This window comes from Musca vetustissima, unplaced genomic scaffold, assembly GCF_032173495.1.
Source record: "Musca vetustissima isolate MV318-11 ecotype Yass unplaced genomic scaffold, APGP_CSIRO_Mvet_v1 utg2150, whole genome shotgun sequence".
NCBI lineage: Eukaryota > Metazoa > Arthropoda > Insecta > Diptera > Muscidae > Musca > Musca vetustissima.
The window spans coordinates 22,808-40,218 of record NW_026877725.1 but is presented as its reverse complement, the minus strand read 5'-3'; the positions used below and the strand labels follow the sequence as shown (position 1 = coordinate 40,218).

The window sequence follows — 17,411 nt, the reverse complement described above, 5'->3', positions numbered from 1 at the left end:
AAAATATATATTTTGAGCTTATCGTCCTGAATTTCTACAAAATATAATTTGTTTACTTTTTCATCCATCAACGAATCAAAACGACGAAAGAAAGAGATTCAAAGGATCTATCTAAGATTCGGAATTTTATTAAGGAACTAGTTCCGTTTTTAAAGTGGTACGAACAAAAATCGACCGATAGTTGTAGAACACATGTATTTATATGAATGTTACCGAAATACGTCGAACGTACAAAATTTCAAGTTGAACAATTTCAACTTTGACAGAACGTATTTTTCATTTTTTTTCGATCGTTCCCACGCCACTCTTACCCGCCCCTGCCGACCAAGGGGGTCTCCTCCCCATAACGTAGGGAGAACTTACACCCCATAATCCGGATTATGGAGGGCTAGTAATATTGTGAAACACCGGCTACAGTAAACATCAGCCGGTTAAACAGTTTAAAGTTAATTAATTAAACACAACAATAAAGACAAACACAAAACATAAACATCTGGCAACTGCTTGCACTCTACAGTTCTAAATTTAGAATAGAATTTTTAATTACATGTATTGGATCAGATAAAGAGATGCGATTATACAGGTTGTTATATATTTCACATAGTGATCTAAAGGGATGACATAACTCATAATTAGATCTCACTAAAGGAAGATAAAGCGGTATATAATTACGAGTAAGACGTGAAGGTACATTAAACTTGACTTCACCGATTAAAAATTTCGAGTCAATTTGACCGTGTAAAAGTTTTATTAAAAATATAGATCTCAGCATTAAACGTCTTCGTTCTAGTGTTGGAAGATTAATAAGTTTTAAACGATTTTCATAAGGAGGGAGTCCTTCAACAGTACTCCAAGACAAACAAATGTTGAAAATAAAAGCAAAACATTCAGAAAATTTGAAATTTCGAATGGAAACTAAAAATATTGGGTTAATTTAATACATTTTCAATTTTGTGTTGCGGTTTGTATTATTTGCTTGAAGATATGGATTCGACGTATTTGGGTAATACGGCCGTACACAACATTTTGCCATAGTGGGGAAGTTGAATATTTTTGTACGCCCCGTCGGATTTTAGGTAACGTTGTCAATGAATGTTACCCAAATACAACATTGACAATGCGTATTTTGATTATTTTGTATTTTGAAAATAGAATTTCAGTCATTGAAAAATTTGTAAACATTTTTCGACCAATTAAAATATATTTTCTTCCATTTTCGCAGTTTGCTATTGGCACAGATGTAAATAAAGTATTTGGGTAATACGGACGTCTAACAAATCCTATAAAGGTGAGAAGTTGAGTATTTTTGTACGGAGCACAATTAATTATGTACGACCCTTCAATGGATACTTTTATGAGCCCAAAATATTAAATTTTCAGGCTCTGTCAAAAAACTAATTTAGACTCATTAGAGTGCTCCTCTCCACGGAAATTTTTAGTAAAAGGCGAAAGATTTATTCGACAAACTGAAGAGAAGCCAGAGTGGTTTGAACAAATATTTTAATCTGTACTTAAAGGAATTGTGTACAAAGTTAATGAGAATTATTGTCATATATGACAAATTAAAGCTGCATTTAAATGCTTACAGTGGCGATCGGGATACATTTTTGCATTAGGGTTGATATTTTTTACGCATAAGCATACAATAATTTCTTAAAGGTGATTTAGTATCTTTGGAGTATTGGAGTGAAATGTGTCAGTGGTGGTGTTTTCCATCATCTAAAAGAATGTTTTATCGTTTTTGAGGTCTTTTGATTAGGAACATATTTTCGAAATTATTTTATTTGTTGTTTATTTTGGTATTTGAAGTCCTTAAAACATTATATTAAAATTGGTTGGTACAGGATAATAATATATCCTCACGATTAGATAAGAATTTAACATCTTGGTGGAATTGTAAACGGATTTATTAACAGGTTTTTGTAGTTTTTTATTACAAGCCGATCAAAAAGAGTGTATATTTGTTTGGCATATCTCATACACGAGTGCTATTCGATTTGTAGTATTGTATTTTAGTTTTATATGCTTTTAGTAGTTATATGCTTTTTAGTTCGATCCAGTTATATATATTGCGGTTTATCCTTATTAATCTGATTATAAAAATAATCAATCACAGGATTTTCATTTTTTTATTTCCAAATATTCACCTTGACTGCTCATTGCAACAACACCCACAAACACTAATATTACGGTTACAAACTTCATTTTCGATGCGTTTTTGGTTAACTGTTTTTCAACTTTTATTTTAGGTTGTACCCGATTCCGTGTGTTCTTGACAACGTTAAAACTTAGAGTGATACCAAAATTTCATTTAATGGTACCAAATCACTTCACCTTCTTGACATAGACTTATTATGTCTGATAAAAATCGTATCCGCCAAAGAAACTTTATCTACGAAAAGTACACCACCGCCTCGCAGAAAAGCACCTGTCCGTGGCCGGCTGATTCATGCGGCTAGTGAAAATATTTGTTATTGCTAAAGAATGATAGATTGTTTGCATAAATGGTTGGGTTATCATTCGTATATCTATTACACAGTGCTACAATATGGTTGGATGTAAAGTATTTTCTTTTATCGCATTTTTTGCTGTAGGGTATTACTTTGAAAACATTACGAGCTTAAAGGTATTTAATGATAGTAATATTGATAATTTTATTCTCGTAATACGAACATGAAAAATTAATGGAATTTTGGTTACATATATATATATATATATATATATATATTTAAAATATACCACAAAATGTAACCATGCCATCCGTCTGTCAGTTGAAATCACAATTGAGATTGTAGGTTTTAAGAGCTACTACTCCTTCATTTCATCAGCATTTCTGACAGAATGGGCTGCAATTGGTGCAGAAAAGAACCCGCCCCATTCAAGTACCTTTATTATCGTTGTCGCATTTTCTTACTGAAATGACTGTATTTTGACATTTCGGTAATTTCAGTAATATTTAAGATAATTTTTGTGTATTTTTGTCTGGCTCTAATGCGGCATTTACATTAGAACTTTTTACCGGGTTAACCTATTTTATGAGGATTTATTTGGCATATATTCAAAGGAATTGACAATTTAAACCCACTGGGTTAACCAAATCCGGTACAATGTAAACGTAGTTTACGTCAATTGAAAAAATCGTTTGTTGTTTTTTCTTCTTGTTTATATTTATTTTCCAATATTTTGACTGTCTTCGGCCATTGTCTTTAGGGAAATACTACCAAAGATCCAAGTATTTAATGAGATATATATTTATATTACACATCTCACTGTGGTGAGAAAAGCAACCGATTTTTATCACCGTCTATGATAAACAAAGTTTCTCTTCGTCTGTGCCTTTGAACTTAGTTTCGGTAAATACAGTGGTCCGCGTCAGTCTTATAATTCCTCCTCTTCTCGTTATGTATATTTATATGTAATGAATAACATTTTTTTGTAATTATTTACCTGAGTCAACATATTTACGTCTTTAAAATTCGGCGCATGTCCAGGGAGGTTACTCTGTATTGCGACGCGTAAAAAAAAATTGTATTGCATCGCGTAATTGATACTCTCTTATTCGTTTTCGTACCTCCTTTCGCATCTACTTTACGCAAATGTGGCATCACAGCGAAACATGTAAGTAAGCACAATTACTGGTTATATTTACATATATCTAAATTGGTAATTATTTTAGTTGAAAGCCACAGCAGTAGTTGTAGACACAGCAACGGCAGTTCCAAACTTTATGGTGCAACACAGCGATTTGGCAAAGGGACAGTTGGAGAGTTCAAATGCGAAACAATGCGACAACAATTTGTTGACAAAACTGTATGATGACACTAATTCAAATGGACCTCTTGTAAGAGATGTCGCTGGTTTGGAAAAAATAATGTTTTATATATAAGATGTGAAACTATAGTTCCGTTCCAGAACCTAAAAGAATCTATTAATTTCACAAGTTTTGCAACTTTTTACTCGAAAACTGTTCCTGAACCCCCGAACCTGGTAAAACATTGAACTAAATTTAGCCCTTTCTGTGTTTTTGTCGAATATATTCGACATTTAAACGTTTTAATACAAAATTAATTAATTTTAATACAAAATTTTAGATTTTTATTCCGACAAAAAAATTACATTGAAAGGGTTAAGAGAGCACAAAACAAAATGGCGTTCTCTTTATAAACTTTTTACTCGAAAAATTTGGCCAAGTAAAAATGGCTGTTAAATTGATTTTGAAGTATTGCCATCTAATTTTGGCATATTTACTAGATTTGCGTTCCCGAATTATTTTGTACTCAAATTATTTTGTACTCTGAAAGCGATTTTGAAATATTTCCCTTTTACTAGCTTTACTATTAAAAAAGTACTGGAACAGATCATATGTGTGCATGTTTAAAGGTTGGTATTGATACCCACCATGTCCAACCAATTTCAAAGCAGCGGTCACTTTTATTGGAGTTGGAATTGCTGTGGATCTATTTGGAACAACGAGATCATTTTTAATAGCGTTTACTTAATACATAAACGCATCTTTATTGAGACGAAAATGTTGTATAAATTTCATGGTACAATTATAAAAGGTAAGGGCAAATCCCAGCTGATTTGATTTCAACGTAATACTAGTGTCAATATGAATTTGACAAATTATGTTTTTAAAAATCACCCAACAGGAAAATTGGGAACGCGTTCAATTCGAATTTGTTCTGTATTAAATGTCCTCCCGTATTCAATTTACTCAATCTGCCTGCTGGGAAAGTTTGAGGAAGCAAATCTTTCTTCAAGGAACAACTCGCTATTCCCAGCATTTGCATATGTGTTACACATATATATGGCAATGGCTCAATTATAGGAAAGATGTGGAAGAGATAGAAATATAAATTTGATAGATTTTCATTCATGTTTTTCAATTTTTATTTTGAGGATTCAAAAATATTTCATTTTCAAAATAAAAATAATTTGATGATAATTTGATTGTTTGTTTACATTTTTCTGTCAAATGAGTTGACACTAGTCGAACTTACAACAACAAATTTTCATGTGGTTGTTGTATCGTTTTTTGTACAACAACACTTGATGTTACCTTCTATTATTATCTATACTAATAAAAGAGTAAAGTGATTGACTGACTGACTGATTGACTGACTGATTTAACGATTCATCAACGCCCAGACGAAACGGCTGAAGCTAGAATCTTGAAATTTTGGGTGAGGGTCACTCTTGGCCTAAATGTGACAGATAAGGCTGGGTTTTTGGATATTCGTACTAGAAGGGTACGAAAAGTACTAAAAAGTACTAAATATAATATCATTTGTATTTGGCGAACCAGTAGAGCTAGAACTCTGAAATTTGGATTGAGGGTCACTGATGGAGTGTAGGATAGATGTACCAAAGGGTTTTTGGAAATTCGAACTACAACTATCCGAAATGTACGAAAATGTACTAAATTTTGTACAATTCTGTAGCATGAGAACGGATAGAGCTAAAAGCTTGAAATTTGGAATGCGAATTAGGGTTGGGAAGTAGGGTCGATATAAGGAGATGGTTTCGAAACCGTGTACTCATGTGTACGAATAGTACTATATGGTACTATATTTGGTACAAATTTGATTTGGAGGTACAAATGGAGCTAGAATACTGAAAATTGAAAGTAACATTACCGTCGGAGTATAGGATTGTGATATGTACGTAGTTTTGGAAATTTGTTACTTATGTGTACGAAAAGTACTAAATCGTACTATAATTGGTACAATTTGGATTTGGGTGAACCGATAGAGCGGAAACAATAAAATTTGGAGTCAGGATCACTGTAGGGGTGTAGGCTTGGGGTCAGGACTCAGTTTAAGACATTATTACTTATGGGTACTAAATGGTACTAAATTTGGTACAATTTGAATTTTAGGTGAACAAATTGAGCTAGAATCATGAAATTTGGAGACAGGATCATAGTTGAGGTTTAAGATTGAGATATGTAGGGAGTTTTAAAAATTTGTACTAATGTGTACTAAATTTGGTACAATTTTAATTGTGGGTGAACCGATGGAATTGGAATCCTGAAACTTGTTAAGTAGGAAGTTGTGGAAATTCGTACCACTGTGTACTAAATTTGGTACAATTTGAATTGTGGGTGAACCGATAGAGTTGGAATCCTGAAATTTAGATTTTAGAGCACTGTGGGGGTGTTGGTTTGGGTTAAGTTGGAAGTTTTTGAAATTCGTACTAAATGGTACTAAATTTGGTACAATTTGAATTTTAGGTGAACCAATTAAGCTAGAATCATGAAATTTGGAGTCAGGATCATTGTTGAGGTTTAAGATTGAGATATGTAGGGAGCTTTAAAAAGTTGTACTAATGTGTACTAAATTTGGTACAATTTAAATAGTGGGTGAACCGATAGAGTTGGAATCCTGAAACTTGTATTTAGGATCAGTGTGGGGGGTAGGATTGGGGTATGCAAGAAGTTTGGGAATTAGTACTACTGTGTACTAAATTTGGTACAATTTGAATTGTGAGTGAACTGATAGAGTTTGAATCCTAAAACATGGATTTAGCATCACTGTGGGGGTGTAGGACCGGGGTATGTAGGAAGTGTTGAAATTTTGTATTACTTTGTACTAAATTTTGTACAGTTTGAATTGTGGGCGAACCGATAGAATTGGTATCTTGAAACTTGGATTTAGGATCATTGTGGGGGTGTAGGATTGGGGTATGTAGGAAGTTTTAAAAATTCGTACAAATGTGTACTAAATTTTGTACAATTTAAATTTTTGGTGCACCAATACAGCTGGAATCCTGAAATTTGGAGTTAGGGTTACAGTTTCAAAATAGTACCAAATGTGGATTTGAGTAAACCGACAGAGCTAGAATCTTGAAATTTGAAGTTATGATCACTGTCGGGGTGTAGTATTGAGCTATGTAGAAAGTTTTGGACATTCGTAATAATGTTTACTAAATGATACCAAATGGTGGTTAGGATCACTGTTGGATCACTGTTTCGAATGGGGTATGTAGGAAGTTTTGGAAATGTGTACTAAATGGCACTAGATTTGGCACAGTTTGGATTAAAAGTTAACCGATAGAGCTGAAATCTTGAAATTGAGTAATAAGGTTTTCATTGGATTGCATGATGTAGGTAGTAATGCAAATTTGTACCTATGTGTATTAAATGGCACTAAATTTGAAACAAATTGGATTTAGGCGAACCGATAGAATCCTGAAATTTGAAATTAAGATTGGGGTATGTGGGAAGTGTTGGAAATTCGTATGTTAATGTAGGAAGTTATGACAATTTATATATTTATGTTTACTAACTGGTACTTAATTTGGATTTGGGTGAAGCTATATTTGAAATTTGGAAATTTAACTAAATGACACAAAATTTTGTATAGTGCTTGATTTATTTTGCGGTCAGAATTTGTGTGTAGGGTTGAGTACTATAAGAGAACATTGGTACCAAACGGTTTTAAAAGTGTTAATATTGGTTGGTATTGGGTTTTAAATACTTCCCACATTCGCTGACGAAGTAGCGGGTATATGCTAGTACCATGTATAAATTTTTAACAATTAAATATTTGAAAACGTTTGTCACATAATTCGAACTTCTATTTTCATACCCGAACTTCTATTTTTTCCTAAGTGAAGAGTATATTTGATCGATCTCTTAATTTTTTTAAAAATTAAAAAAAAAAAAACACTCGTACCACATAAAAATATGTTTTTATTTACACTTTTTGACGTTTCCTTTTGCCATTCTTCGTTATTGTTTACTTTGTGGTGCCAGTGTTGCAGTATTTTCGATTTATTTTGCGAATGCATTTGCGTGAGCGATACAGAGTACTAAATTGTACTCTTAACGCTTTTGAATTTTTGATTTTGTTTTGCTGAACAGGCTATTGACGTTATTCATGGATTATAAGGCTAATCGATAATTATTCTTGTTATAAATATTCGAAATACACAAACTCTCAGACAGTGCACGGATATAAATCATTGGTTTGTATGAGTTTTACTCTTCTTTCTACATTTCTTTCTTGTGGCTGGATGGTTTTAGTAGATCGTCAATGGTTTTTATTTTTCATCAGTATATTGCGTATCCTTTCTTTATTCTTTTGTTGAATTTTTTCGTCGCTTATATTAAGTACATTTCTAGTAAATCCGATATGTATTGTATTGCAAATGGTCGGTCCACTTTTTAGGGTAGCCCCCACATAGCAATACCCTCAATATTCGGTATTTTGAAGCTTTAGGGCATGTCTGTCATCCAGTAATTGGGTATTTTGTCTTCTCACTGGGTAGAATATGTTCCTGCTAAAAATATGGATTTTTGCTAGTTTGGCTCGCATTTCGAACAAATTAAGTGTAATCATATCTGTAATTTCCTATAAAGGATTCTTGAAGAACGATCATACATATATAAAAATGACCATTATAAGTGCATGTTTTGACATAGTCTCCATTCAAATTTATCGCCTCATTGTCCGTGTTTCGAATTGTGATATTCTGGGATATTGTAGGGTAAAAAAAATGTTGGTCTATATAGGTCCAAATTTTTGTGTAGCCCCAAATAGTAGTCCCGGGCCATTTTTGGTATTATTAAGTTTTTAACCGAAATTTCTCATAAAAGTGGCAATAATTTGTCATATCAGATTCCTGGTGAATACAAAAGTTCTCTTCAGTATCTCTGACATTTCCACTGAAGTTGCTCTAATTTGCAATCCAGATCCTTGAAGGACTAAAAAACATATTTTTGGTTATTTTTCATATCATAGACTCCCAATTTTCAGAATTTCGAAGTTTAATCCAAATTTTTCATCGAAGTGGTTATAATTTCATTTGGATTTATGGGGAATTAAAAACGTTGTTCCAGAAATTATTCGATATATGTTGAATTAGAAAGAGTGGTGATGTGTTTAATTTGCCATATATCCAAAACATTTGGTAAATAAAAATCGCTGGCCTTCAGAGCAACAGACTAAGGCACCGTATTAATTTCATTGGGTGATTGGTGAAAATTTAAGGCATATTAAAATATTGGCCATATCCTACTGCCGTTGTATTGAGTCCGAACCCTACAAGTGCGGCGGAGAACCGCTGCGGTGTTGGTTGCAGAACCTAAATAATTCGCCACAGAGTCTGATTGGTGAGAATTGCCAGAATTGTTTTTGCAACTCGCTTTTCAGCCAATTGAGCATTCCTTGGTGATGATTTGCTGCTCCACAGTAATAAACGTTTAATAAAGAGTTGAACAGAATTAAATTCAGAGGAAGTGTGGGCGAGCGTAATTGTGAGTAAATCATAAAAAATGACTGACCAAAAGAGGAAAAAAGAGGAAGCGTGTTTATCCATCACCGCTATTGTACTATTTTGTGCATTAGTGGTTTAATACCTGAAGTAATAAGGCTGAAGTAACGATCGTTTGGAAAGAATTTGGTTCTGAAAGTAAAGGGACAGATTATTAATTTGGATAAAACACATTCGGTCTGTTCCCGTACTGCAACAATATACTACTTTTTACTAGATAACGAATTTCCTTTATGTTATCGAAGAAAATAGTAAAATCTAGTAGATTCTTGCAGTACGGGAACAGACCATTTATATAGGTTTAATAAATTTAAAAATTATGCTATTTTACTATTTAAATTTTGTAAAGACAATAATACTAAGGTGAAAAAGGTTAGGCTGAAATAGAATTAACTTTTAGCCTCGTTTGATAGTTGAACAAGCCGTAGACCAAAATAACCACCAGAAGACTAGTAAGGGAGCTCTTTTAGTGGTTATGTAAAGTAGCTGAATCGAGAAAAAAGATTAACACTGAAGAATTGAGCCAAATTAATACGTCGTTTTTATTAGAACTTTTTACCGAATTAATCTACTTTATGAGGAATTATTTGGCATATATTTAAAGGAATTGACAATTTAAACACACTGGGTTAACCAAATCCGGTACAATATAAACGTACTTCAACGATAGATATTGAAGATCCTATTCAAATGTTTAACCTGTAATTGGAACTTCAATTTTTTTTTCAATATTTTACTAGCATTGCATTTTTATTAATTGTACATGGGTAAAAAATTGATATTACCAACTACAATATTAACAAACAATTATTATTTGAAATGACTACGAAATTTCTTTATTTGAAATGTTGATAAATGTCAGGCACAAAAAATTGATTTTATTGCAATTTAAGTAAAAGAATTAGCAAAACTGTTAATTCACTTGGAAAAATTTGTCATGTAGTTTTGGAGCGTATTATTACTTTAATTTATTTTTAATTCTCTTCTCTTGTCATATAAAATTAAATACGACATGGATTAAATGGATCGCATTGACAATGTAAGAAGAATTTCAAAATCACGAAATCACTTTCTTGGAACTCATTTAGCAATTAAAGTTTTTATTTATGACCGATAATATATATATATATATATATATTAGATCCAATCTACAATAATAAAAAAAATGTCTGCAAACAAATACCGAATATAATAATAATTTATTTTTTAAACAAACACATTTCTAATAAATGCAATAAAACGATAACAATGAAAATTCTGTGAATCAGTTGATGTGGGTAGGTGACGTTGTAAATTTAATGGCCGTCCTAACGGGTAATTTTATTGGGGCTAATACTTATTTCGCCACACCTGACATTCTTGTCATTTATCAGTGTTTTTATTTATCTTCTACATAGTTTTTATACACATACATATCTATTAAAAGCCCTGGAAGTTCTTTCTGGTATCATAAAATTATCATATTTTCATATATCTTTTTTTGAATCTTAGCCCTTTGATGTTTCAGTAAAAAACTAAACTTTGTTGACAGTTGATAAGGTAATTTGGGTATGACAAAATTTTAATCCATTTAATTGAAATGTGGATTCTAGTTGTGAAAGCTACGACGAACCGACATGTTATATATATAGCTCACAAGTGACTTAAAATTCATATTTTATTGGTACATGCCGACCCTTTACAGAATACATCTTTATAATTAAAAAGATAAAAAGATTAGCAATTGAGTGTTAAGAATAAAGGCATATTGGAAAAAAAATCATTACAAATGTCAATGATTTTTCATTGTGCTGGCAAATTAGCATATATTACACTCTCCTACAAAATGGGGAGGGGATTCCTAGTGAGGATGAAAGCTATTGACGCGTATTTTAAGATCCCGATATATTTTTTTTGCTGGTAACCCTGAAATTCATTTCGTGGTTTTAAAAGTATGGGACTAGAATAGTTAAACAATTTTTTCTTTTCAGTTAAAAATCTGACATTGAAGAAAATGAATCGCTTAACTATCTCATAACGCATAAAAATGTTCAATTATGATTCTACAATAGCCACATAACGTGCTTTAAGATGAGATTATGGTCCAACTAAGCAATTGCCAAATTTTTAAAGAAATTTGAGGAGACCGGAGGGGTTACAAATATTGTAAGGCTTGATCATCATATTTCGCTGAAACTATCGCAGCTGTATTTGAAAGTATTGCCGAAGAAGCTAATGCATCGATTCCTTGAGAATCCTTAGGTAATTAAAGAGAAGACACTACATCAGTGTTGAACAGTACTATATTGAAAGTAAATGCACGAGAGAGTAACTGAGAGATTATCATAAAAAAATGACCGAAGAAAAGAAAAAAGCAATATGTTGTAACTATAAACACTATCGTACTATTTTGTGTGCTATTAAAGAATACGACTTGTAGAATATGTAGTTTTAACAAGATGGTACCACATACTATCCTCTTTATACTATCTATCTGTTAAAGAGGTGCTGAAGTCCTGACATGCTTTTTGATAAGATGTTGGAATGTTATTAAGAAAGGCGCCATTTACACATATTCCTTTCTGAACTCATTTTTATCGATTCTTGAATTATTTTTTCGGAATATATATGGAAAAGTAGAGAAGACAGTATACATTCTTGTCTTACACCCTTTGATACTGCAATATCTTCAGTCAGTTCTCCATTAACCCAGTAGCTTTCCTCATAGAGTAGGTTATCCTTGTAAAAAGTTCTAATGTAAATGCCGCTTTAATGCAGCCTACAAGTTTATCATTCTTGACACTACCAACTGATTTTTCGTAGTCTGTAAATCATATATAGATGTCTTTTTTTGCGTTTTTGTATTTTTGGTCGGGAACTTCAAATGATAAAAAGACTTTACAAGTGTCCATTCCTTATTTGAACTCGAAGTAGTAGTAACCCACCTTTTGTTTTAAGAAATTTTTAAGAGCATGGCTCATAAGGCTGTAATTGTTGCAAGTTCTTGGATGGCCTTTTCTAAAACGGCATTTACATTAGAACTTTTTACCGGGTTAACCTACTCTATGAGGCGTTATTTGACATGTATATAATTGAATTGACAATTGAAACCCACTGGGTTAACGAAATTCGTTACAATGTAAACGTACTAAAAGGATAGTTAAAAATTATGCAATCAAAAAGTTTCATAGGGATATTAATATTGTCACCAAGGAAGGTGAATTGATAACGCCTTAAGCCATACGAATGCAATTATATCGTTTGCCTGTTCACTTAATAGTCGAAAAGTTTACAAAATCGTTATGAACCCAGACGAAATTGTGTCACTGTCGGGTTACAACTCTCCCCAAAATGAGGAATAACTAAGAAGAGCTTCTTCAATACATTTATGTAAGTATTTTCATAAATCTTTTCGAAATTTTACTTTCCATGGAGATGTTTACATTTCCACCAATTCATACATACATAACCTAATAGTAACTATCATATTTCATTTGTCAGCATCAACGTCTGTAAAAAATTGTTTTTAAAAACACTACCAATGGACACCAAAAATTGTTCATAAAATTGAAATTTGTAGAATTTATTGCAAATATGTACATATTTACTTTTTATGTTATCCAGAACGAGGAAGAGCCAATTTCACGTTTTTCTCTCCTGTTAAAAATATGTATATTATACTCTCCACCAAAGAATAGAGATTATATTGCACATAGCTTTGTTACACATATTTTTAACTTGCCTCTAACGCACTATCATTTTATAGATTTTTGTTTATAATTCTGCAGCCGTGTAAACAAATCCCATTTTGTTGATGGCACCACGGAGTTGTCCCATGTAAAAGTCCCATACTTCCAATGGGGCACGTTCACTGTCTATATTCCACCGGCTTTGAATTTTTCGACATTCCAAAATAAAAAAGAACAGAATATATTAAAAAAAAACATTACAATTTTGTATTGTACCTCTTCCTTCCAAATTATCCATTGAACAATTTCTTTATATTGCTCACACCGAAACGAAATTTTATAAACAAAGCGAAAAAGTGTATATGGGCACTTCCGCAAAATGTAAACCAGTCGAAGAATTTGTTTCTTTAATTGTTTCTTTAATTGTGCTTAAATACGCAAAGTAAAGGCAAAAATATAAAGAAAGACCACATTTGTCATTTTGTCTTCTTGTTCTTAGCATAAATACTAATTTAATGACTATAAATCCAGATACTGCAGAAATAAACAGCAGAATGCAGATACTGCAGAAATAACAGCAAAATCAACAATGTCGCGTGAGTTACGTCGCGTGAGTGACCGAGAAAAATCCTTCGCAAATAAAGGATATGCCAAATTTTGAAAGTGCAATAATAATGCTTGGTATCTCTTATTCATGTAAAGAATATTTAAAGTTCAAAATATTCACACAATTCGCAGAGTTTTTCCATTATTAGTAGTGATGTCTAAAGTCATGTATATTTGAAACCGCGTGAGTGTCCGCTCTTTTGTGGCTTTTATCTCAAAAGTTAAAAACTAGTGCTACAAAAAAGTATTAAGGGAGAATTGTGAAAAATGTAATTGTTTTCGATTTATTTGAGATTTGAAATTTGATTTTGCCTCTGAAAGTCGTGTAAGTGACTGCGGAAGTGTCCATATGCATATTTTTTTAAAAACAAAGAAGAAGCACTGTCACAATTAATTACTAATCGTTATTCGATAAAATATACAATAACAACTATTGTTAAAATTTACGGGATATATAACTTTTCGTAAACAAAACGGTGTGTGAGTTAGTGCTACAAAAAAGTATTATGATTAATAAAACTGGGAGAATATGAAGCAAATGAAATAGATGCATTGTTAGTTTTTATAATAAAAAAGCCATATGTGCATGTTAATCAATGAATTAATTTATTCTTTTTTATATGTGATCATGAACATCATAACTTAAAATTAATGCTATAAATTACGAATAAAAATATATGAATTCAATATAAAAAAAATAATGATTGTAAAACAAAATCAATTGCGACCTCACATTGAAACGTATCCATGATGAATATCCATTTTGAATAAGCGGTTTTTTGGATATAAAGTTAGTACTTAGTATGATATTCCTTTTTCCCATTCTACTTGTTATTTTTCTCCAAAATACTCCATAAGTTCTCTATAGGATTCAAATCCGGGGACTGAGGAGGACTAAATAATAAATTTTGTCCATAATTCCCTTAATAAAAACAATATTTTCTACTCCGGCAGCGCTCATACAGTCCCATACCAATACAGAATGGTGTGCTTAGGGTCCACGGCTTTATTCGCTCTGCAAACTTCACTTGTCTCCGACTCAGACAAGTTAAGTTTGGTTTCCTCACATGTAAAGGTGCTATGTTCATAATTTAGTATTGTTTCTGTTTTTTCCCAAATAATATACATATGTATGTTTAGTCCCTTAAACGGCATTTACATTATAATTTTTTGCCGGGTTAACCTCCACTATGAGGATTTGTTTGACATATGGGCACTTCCGCAGTCACTTACACGACATTCGGAGGCAAAATCAAAATTTAAATGTTAAATAAATCGAACCCAAATACATTTCTTACAATTCACCCCTAATACTTTTTTGTAGCACTTTAGGAGTACTATCAGTGCACTATAGGTAATTTGGACAGTTTTTTTTTATCATTTTTTTAATTTTGGAAAATAATAACTTTTTTGATCGCATTAAAAAAAACATGTCAAAATTTATGATTCTGTAAGATTTTTTTGCGTTAAAGTGTCTAAAAGGTGGTGTAAATCGTAGCCAAACTCTACACATTGAAAATTTAATTTTATTTTCAATGTTATTAAAAATTAAGGCGTATTTTAAAACGTTTGAAACCGCTAAATACAAAGCATAAACATAAAAATTAAACATTGAGAGTATTGGCGGAGGTGTGTACTGTTTATTTATTTTTTAATATTTGTTAATACGTTTGTGTAGCGATTCAAAATATACATAGGTGATTATAATAAAAGAAATGTGTTTATTTTTTACACATAAGTCACTTTAGATAGACTTTTACTAAAATGTTTGAATTTGTCTGATCTTCTTACAACTGAAATATATTAATGAAAGCCTTCTAAATTGATTCCAATAGGTCTCAAATTGCGATTTTTTGAGTTTTTCATGATATGTCAGTTTTTTGTAGGGAACTTCAAAATAAAAAAACAATAAAATTTTCGATATTTCGTTTGATGAAAGAAATAAAAGCAAAGAAACATATTGTTGTTTACAACGTTCACGCAAGTAATGTTGGCAATAACAACAATATGGACGAAAAATATGCCAAATTAAAAGAGGAAATAAGGTTATTTTGCATGAATTTCTCACGATGGACCAAATGTCATAGGAAGATAGAACTTTTCCGCGAAAAAACGAATACACTCGAATTTTGATTACAAAATAAATAACGTGAGTCGTAAACCGCAAATAGGTTGTCGAAGGAAAGACTATGAGAAAAAATCTAAAAAGTGGAGAAGAGGAAATGGCGGGTTTGAGTTCCCCATGGAATATAAACTATCAAAAATTTAGTTTTTTCAGAATTGATATAAAATAAAAAGTGACATATGAAAAAATGTAGTTCGTGTTCGAATGTAGTTAGCATGGTTTTATCTCACTTTTACATATTAATAACCTTAAGGAGTATAAATGGGTACTGAATTAATCGCTATTAATGCATTCTGCAAAAACATACGACATTGTAGAAAATAATTCCTTTAAAAGTCTAATCGCGGGGTCGAAATTTTTTTAACTTACTACCCTAATCGTTTTCAACCGTTTGTTGTGTATAAGACAACTAATAAAAAATATTTAAGAAAGAATTAGCTTTCTTCGTTATATGTGTAGTTGCTTATAACCGTTGTTCGTTATATCCGGTTTCTACTGTGGAAATTTGTGTTTTCTCTTTCTTGTAAATATAAATCTTTTTAAAAGTCAAAAAGTCGTTCAAAGCCGCTGTTATTAATTTTTGCCTCAAAAACAGGGCAAATTACCTATAGTGCAGTGGTAAAAAATTTAAGGGCCTCCTGTTTTTATCTTTTGAGATAAAAGTCATTAAAGAGCGGACACTCACGCGACTTGAAATATACATGACTTTAGACATCAATGCTAATAATGGTAAAACCCTGCGAATTGTGTGAACATTTTGAATTTTTGAATATTCTTTACATGAATTTAAGATATCATTCATTATCCTTTATTTGTGAAGGATTTTTCTTGGTCACTCGCGCGACATTTTTGATTTTGCAGTTTTTATTTCTGCTGTATATAAATGCAGACTTATAGGCATTAAATTAGTATTTATGCTAAGAACAAGAAACATTTGGGTTTTCTTTGTACTTTTTGCCGTTATTTCACGTATTTAGGCACAATTAAAGAAATCATTTCTTCGACTTTGGTTAACCTTTTGCCGGAAATGACCATATATGTAATGGAATTGACAATTTAGATTTACTGAGATTTGAATATCGGAATCTCGGCATAGGATCTACTTTACATTTTACACTTGTGAATACATAAATTGTGTTGTTTTGTTTAATCGCTTAGAAATAAAACTTTACATTTCTAAGCTAATAAATCTTATCACTGACACGTTTGAAACAAAAAAAGTTATATTAAAGATAAAACTAAACAACAATCAAAAGAAATGGGTGCGCTTTTTTTAGTAAATTATTTTATGGCCCATCATAAAATGACGACAGTTAGCGCGTAATTTGAGATTGCCCCTCAATATACTCCCACTGACTCATTGACCGTTTCTTCCACAGTGGAACGAAGTAAATTTTTTTTTGTTTTGAAAATTAGCGAAGATGATATGATTGAGAAAGAGCTATTAAATGTAGAGCGTGTATATATAGACGTTTTTTCGCCACAATATATCTATTAAATCTCATTATAAATCGCCGAACTAGAGAAATCAAATATTTCATATTGAAAAAGCAAATTCATATTTCAGGGTTTTTGACGGTCCCATCCCATTTTCTGGTTTTAACCGCAATTTAGCGGGGAAAATATATTTGCAGTATGTTGCATGGCGGAGGATATAACCATATCTGTCTGGTCGACCATAACGAGTATTCTACTTGTCAGATTGCCAAATTTGTAATATTTACAAAATGCAT

General features: G+C 31.8%; 1 protein-coding gene and 1 non-coding gene across 2 annotated transcripts in view; both read right to left on the bottom strand.

The window, feature by feature from the left end:
- LOC133322392 (uncharacterized protein DDB_G0271670-like) overlaps positions 1–17,411 on the bottom strand; it is a 36,077-nt gene that overhangs the window by 10,884 nt on the left and 7,782 nt on the right. The gene's annotated exons all lie outside the window — the stretch shown is intronic.
- LOC133322401 (U5 spliceosomal RNA) lies at positions 1,360–1,486 on the bottom strand. The gene has a single exon (XR_009754054.1). It is a non-coding gene; the product is annotated as a U5 spliceosomal RNA (small nuclear RNA).